This window comes from Colobus angolensis, unplaced genomic scaffold (assembly GCF_000951035.1).
Source record: "Colobus angolensis palliatus isolate OR3802 unplaced genomic scaffold, Cang.pa_1.0 Scaffold291, whole genome shotgun sequence".
Classification (NCBI taxonomy): domain Eukaryota; kingdom Metazoa; phylum Chordata; class Mammalia; order Primates; family Cercopithecidae; genus Colobus; species Colobus angolensis.
This window is the reverse complement of record NW_012116166.1, coordinates 2824478-2831036: the sequence shown is the minus strand read 5'-3', so window position 1 is coordinate 2831036 and position 6559 is coordinate 2824478.

The window sequence follows — 6559 nt, the reverse complement described above, 5'->3', positions numbered from 1 at the left end:
AAAAAAAAAAAAAAAAGGTGTGTGTGTGTGTTGGGAGTTGGTTCCTGGGAGTTAGGGGGTGCTCGCTGCTGCTGCAGAATGAGCTGGCTAGAGACAGCTCACACTCCCAAAATGATCTTCACAGAACTCCGCAAATGAGGACTGCAAGGAGGGAAAGGATCTGTGGGGAGTAAATGCAGAAGCTGAGAATGTGAGAGAGGGAAGGGGCAGAGAAGTTGTGCAGGCCCCTTCCTGGGCGCAGGGACTCAGACGTCACACCCTGGAGAAAGTTTCTCTGGCCCCCGCCCCATCTTCAGCCGTTGCCACAGACTGGGGTCTTCCCCACCCAGACATTTCCTACCTTGCTCCATTGTTTCTTTGCAGAGATACAGATGGCCTCACGCAAATGCTCATGTAGCCTGTCTTCTGAACAAAGAAAAACAAATGATGTTCCAGGAGGCAGAGTAACTTGGGATCTCAGCAACGTGGCAGGACTGTGGGGCAGGTGGCGGGGCTGACAGCGTCCCAGCCCATGATGGAGGGGAGGACGGCCGCGGCGGCTGGGACGGTGCCCCCATCCCCTTGGTTGCCTCTGCACGGGGCCATTTCTTTAATATACAATACTATAGTGACAGATTATGTAATATGTACAAATCCCATATTGAAGCCAGAGGTCCAGAGAAGCCATGATTTTTATGGTATTTATTTTTTTTAAATCGTGACTTGGCTACCGAGTGTGTTCCCTGGTGAAGCTGCCCTGACTTTTCCTCCCAATCCGTCCCTTCCGTCTCTACCTCCCTGGGTTCCCCGGGCCCTGTTTGCAAGGAGCAAGCCGGATGGGGATTCCAGAGTTTGGTTTCCCTGCAAAGCCTCAGGAAGGCTTGTTTCTAGGAATATGTCTGTGCACGCACACACACACACACACACACCACACCCACAAATAAAAACACTCCCGCTGTAAGAGCCCACAGATGTCCAGAAAGAGTCTCTCCATCATCTCAGATGGGGCTACCTCGAGGACTTGTTCTAAAGCCCCCTACTCACTGTCATTGCATCCCTGTGGAACCTGAAGCGTGGGAGACAGGGGTGCAGTCCCACCCTCAGAGCAGAAAATCCAGAGACCCACAGGGCTCAGATGGACACACTCAAATCCCTTTGGTGTTTTACCCAATTCTTCCAAAGGATTTGATAAAGACCCCTCCCCCCATCAACACAAAGTTATCCAAAAGGATAAGGGGACTCTGATCATCTAAGGAAGCTGTTAAGTCCAATCTGGTAAGCTAATCAGAGGGCAGAGGTGTTAAGTACAATTCACTTGCGTGGCCTGAGTAGCTATAATTGAGACAACCCCCTCCCATGTAACCCCCTGGAAGATGCACTGAAAACATAAGTGGCCCCAGGAGGCTAAGTTTGAGTGTCTGAGACATAAAAAGAGTGCAACTGCATCTGCCCTCAGAAACTTGGTAAGGACCCTTGGCTGTTCAGCCCGGGATCAGGTCCGGCCGCTGACCATGTCCCGCCCCCTGCGTCAATCAGCCCCTATAAAGTCATGCTGGGAAGCAACAGCCCCCTCCCTTGCCTGAACCGAAGATTCCCTGGTTTACATGCAGACCCTCTAATGCAGAACGACCGAACCAAGCCATTGCTGGATAAGATAAAGCAGGAAAGCAAACCAAAGCCAAGCCTGTAAAAATGGAGTTCCAGGAATCGAATCGGTACCCACAGTTTTAACCTTTCTATTGCCATGATTTTACCTTTAAGCAAAAATGAGAACTAAGAGTTTTCAGGTAAAGTGAACTTCTTTACCAAAACCTGGACCGCGAATCCGTGGAAATTTGATGTGTTGTCTTTGGAAGCAGTTTATGTATTCAGATTTTTGTGAGGCAAGGCGCGATGGCTCACGTCTGTAATCCTGGCAGTCTGGGAGGCCAAGGCGGGCAGATCACTTGAGCTCAGGAGTCAGAGGCCAGCCTAGGCAACATGGTGAAACCCCATCTCTACCACAAATACAAAAAATTAGCCAGGCAAGGTGGCATGCATCTGTGGTCCCAGTTACTCAGGAGGCTGAGGTGGAAGGATCGCTTGAGCCCAGGAGGCAGAGGTTGTAGTAAGCCGAGATCGCACCATTGCACTCGAGCCTGGGTGACTGGGTGACAGAGTGAGACCCCATCTCAAAAAAAAAAATACATATATATATATATGTGTGTGTGTGTGTGTGTGTGTGGGTGGGTGTACATGTGTGTCATTGTTGATCTTGGTTGGACAGGTTCTTTTACCTGTGGTTTCACCAAATGCAGGACAGGAAAGATAGACAATTTTCCAAGAAGATTTCTAAAGAGAGATATTCTTGTGGAACAATATATAAGTGATCCGTTCCAAGCTTGTCTTAATGTATCAAAAACAGCAGTGCTAAAGGCATGAATTCTTAAGTCGAGTGATGAATAAAGGTATGATTCCATGTTGCTCTGATTACCCTAGCTGTGCTGATGGACAAGAAATGTGAGTTGAGCATGTCTAAGGTACAGCCCCTCTTGTCTAAGGTGTGGAATGGGACGAAATGGAGTGGGCAATAGCTAAGTAGGCTGTTTCCTATCCCAAAGGTTCTGAGAAATCCAGGGTGTTGTTATTATGGGTGTGGCTACACATTTCTTCAGTTCCTCCTTAGAAAGGTCATCTCTTTGAAAAGATATTTAGTGAGCAATCTCATTCCCTTTTACAGGGACATCCAGTTTTCAAATACTGCTAAGCCTTGACAGCGGAGAAGGCAGGCAGAAACCATCAGAGGGGAAAAGGGGGAAAAAAAAATCCGCTCAGGCTATCCTCCTAGTCCCAGATGAGGTGGGCTGGCAGCTACTAAAAATTAAACAGAAGAGGTTTTCCAAACGCAGACAGAACATATCCACAATCATAGAAACACCTCTAACACCGTAACACTCCTTGAACTCCAAACAAATTATTTGGGAGGATATTAAGCCTGGAAGGTCTTTCAAATTCCTTTATTAGAAAGGAGATTACTTAGAGCTCATGGCCAAATCACACACAATTTGACCCAATTCTTTTCCACCCTTTCACATCATTTGATATTAGTCAGAAACTATTGTTCAAATGCAGAAATTCATTATCCTCTTCTCCAGCCAAGGCCAGGCTGAGAACATTCCCTGAGACCCGGCTTTCAACCCTGCCTCGCAGCCATAAAGGTGGTCTTTTGCGCCACCTAGAGGGCAGTCGGAGGCACGGCGCGTGAGTCACTCGGAGGAAAATTAAATACAGCTGAATAATTGAATGAGAGGGCAAGTTGAATCAGGGGTCACCATCTGTTTGACTAGAATTGTTGGCACATTTCAGCTAAGCCTCGCGCGCCTCGTAAACATGCTTACAGTTATCATAGCTCGCATTGCCCTAAAATAAAAGAAAATTGGTCCTAAAATAAGCCTGAACTAATTAAACATATACCATCTTGTCGTCATGGAGACCAGAGTGAAGGTCACCAGCTTCTCATGGCATTCAGGAGGGTGCTGGTGCCAAAAAGAGACGGGTGGTTCTTTCCACTCCCGGGGAGAGGGCACTTCCGGGGCCAGAGGTGCTGCCTGGATGGAGGGTGTAGGGGGAGAGAGGGTGCCACCACCCAGTTCTTCATCCCTCGTTTCCCCTCCGGGCTGAGGGGAGGCAGAGAGGGAGGGCAGGGAAACTATGACACCATCTCTGCAGATCCAGGAAGCAGCGTCAGGAGGGACCGTGAGCTGCCCCCTGCCAACGTTGCTTAATATTATGCCCATTTGGCAGATTTTTCCCTGGGGATGGAGGTGGGGAAGGCGCCCTTCCAAAGAAAGGGGTGTCGTATCTGAGTTGCATCCTTCTGCCAGCTTGATCCGAGAGCTGGTCCTCTACCAAGAATCTCAATGCGGCTGGTCGTGCATTTGTGTGCGTGTGTGTGAATTACACTGTATGCTGTGTGTACGCACGACCAGCACAAATGTATATTCTGGGAGAGAAACCAATTCGAATGGTACATCTCATCATGTCTCTGATAGATTCCTACTTTCTTGGGGAACACATCCTCGCCTCCAGGCCTCAGCACACAGCAGCTTCATCTTGGGGGTTACTGAGGACAGGCTGCATGCAAACCCAAAACTTGTGGGGTTTGAGAGATGCCATTAAGATTTCATCCCCTTGCCTGGCTGGTTCAGAACCGAGCGAGCTCCTTGGTTTGGAGATTTGAAGATGCAGCTTTTTGGCCCCTGGTGGTCCGCAAGCCCCTCCCTCGTTGTTCTCTTTCCTGGACCATAAAGGCAATAGAGGCCTCTTTCTCTTGTCCCCCTACCCTGCTAGGCTGGGACTGCCCTCCCTTTTTTCCTTCCCTTTTGCACTGTCGATTATGCACAAATCGCTTACGGAAGACACAGTGGAGTGACCCCAACTTCAGGGAAGCCTCCTCTGGGGACACAATTAACGTCTGTTGGAGCCCACGTTGGCTGGGCTGACACCATTGCGGATTCCAGAGGGGCTGTTCTCTCCGGCGTGGCGGAGATGTCATTGGGGAAGGGGGACTACCCAGAGACCAGAGGGTGGAACTGGACCTGGAGGACTGGAGCCACTTCTGCTCCTAAGTAATTAGGACCTGTCAGATGAGGCTGCTCGGCACCAGCCCCCCGCCTGGTAAACCAGCCTGCAGCCTGGCTTCCTAGAATCCAAATTATGACAACAGGAGAGAAAGGATCAACACCCAAGTATCTGCTGGGCAGAGAGCTTCCCTAAGCACTAGGAGGAGGGGCCCTTAGGATGCCATCCAGCTTCCTGGCTGGTGCCCCAACTAAAGCAGGCCAGGGACACCAGGGAAGGACTTCCTGCCCTTCATGCGGAGAGCTCTTAGGCTGCACTTTCTGCTGGGCACGCCACCTGTTTCCCACCCCACTCCCCATCAGCTCACAGGTTTCCTCCTCCAGGAAGCCCCCTGTGATGCCCCTCTGTGCACAACATCTCCCACACTGGCTCCAGCAGGAGTGCACAGCTGCCTGTTGACTCAAACTTAACGCACCTCCTCAGCACCTTGCACATGCCTGGTGCACAGGTCTGCAGAAAGCCCCATGAGTCAGGACCCTTGTGGGTTCCTGTGCCCCGGGTCAAACTAAGCAGTGACCCTCCTGCCCACTCCACGGGTCTCATTCCTTAAAACAGACTTTCCATATCCCTGGAAGATACAGAGCCACTCATCCCAGATCAAGCGTGGTTGCCCCCAGGGTTCAGAAAGTCAGAAAGCGGCTGTTGTGAAAGTTGGGAAATAGAAAGGGGCGGGGTGCAGGGTGCACGTGGCAGGCAGGTGTTCCATAATAATCATAAATGACAGTTGCAGGACAGACCAGTTGAGGAGCAGCAGGGTCTGTGCATGGAGCCCCTGCCTCTCCCTTTCTTGTCCCCGGTGTGACAGAGAGGAGGCAGAATTGTCACCTCCAGCCTCCAGACCCAGGAGCCTTTTTCCCACTCAGCCTCACCCTTCTTTGGGCACAGCACACACCCCAACTTTGTCCAGTGTCCCTGACCCTTCCCTCCCTCCCCGGCCTGGGTTTTCCCCAGGGGGTACAGTGGAGACAGGGGCCCTGGGTAAAGACAGTATGGATGACCAGGCGGCAGGAAACTCGCTCACCTGTGCATCTAGCAAGTAACTACAGTTCCCGATGTGGGCCAGGTGGGCTGGATACCCAGAGCTGACCCCCGTATCCCTGCAAAACAGGTTGAGAATTGCAATTTCTCTCAGTTTTCCAGAGAAGCCAGAAACACGTTTTTATGTGAAATCCCTTGAGTTTTAAATGTTAACTACCAATTCCAGGCCCTCAGAGGCTCTGGGGGACCCGGCCAAGCAAGTCTGTAGACTGCTGGGAGCCGACACGCACCTGCCTTTGACCTTCCTGCTGAGTCGTCCTGCAGCCACAGTAGGATCTGGCCCCTCCCTGCTGCCCCACACCAAGGGCTCTGCTTCCTCCGTGCAGAGAGGGGACGTTCCCAAGAAGTCCTGGGGAGGGGGCAGTTCGTATGACAGCTGCACAGAACCCGTACCCCCAGGCCCTGGTGGGCAGCCCCATGGGCTTGCCTGCTGGCACCAGCAGCTAGAGCCTCACACCCTAGGGTTTCCAGATCACCACCCCCAGCCACCTTGTTTCTGCCACAGCCAAGAAAGAATCAACTGCTGCGTCTCCTTTCCCTTCCTTCTTGGCCCAGGGCCTCGCCTCCATCATCTAGCTGCGGGCTCCAAAATCGCTCTCTGATCCCAGATAGCCGTGAAGCGGTGGTTAAGGGAAAGCAGCTATTGATAATCCACCGCACAGATGGATTAACTTTCAAAAATAAAAAATCGGGCTGGTGCCTGGATACGGGAAGTCCTGAGCCTGTATTGAACTGGCCTCCACACAGCTGTGTGGCCTCGGGATTTAAGGCTGGGCAGCCCGTTCACCCCTGTCTTCTGCACAGAAGAAAAATCACCTGTTGTCACTGAGAGGAGCTGCTCATGCCTCGGCTGGCTCCGTGTTGAAGTGGGCTGCAGAGATCCTGCAGCTGTTCACTGGAGACTTGTCATCTGTGTAACAAT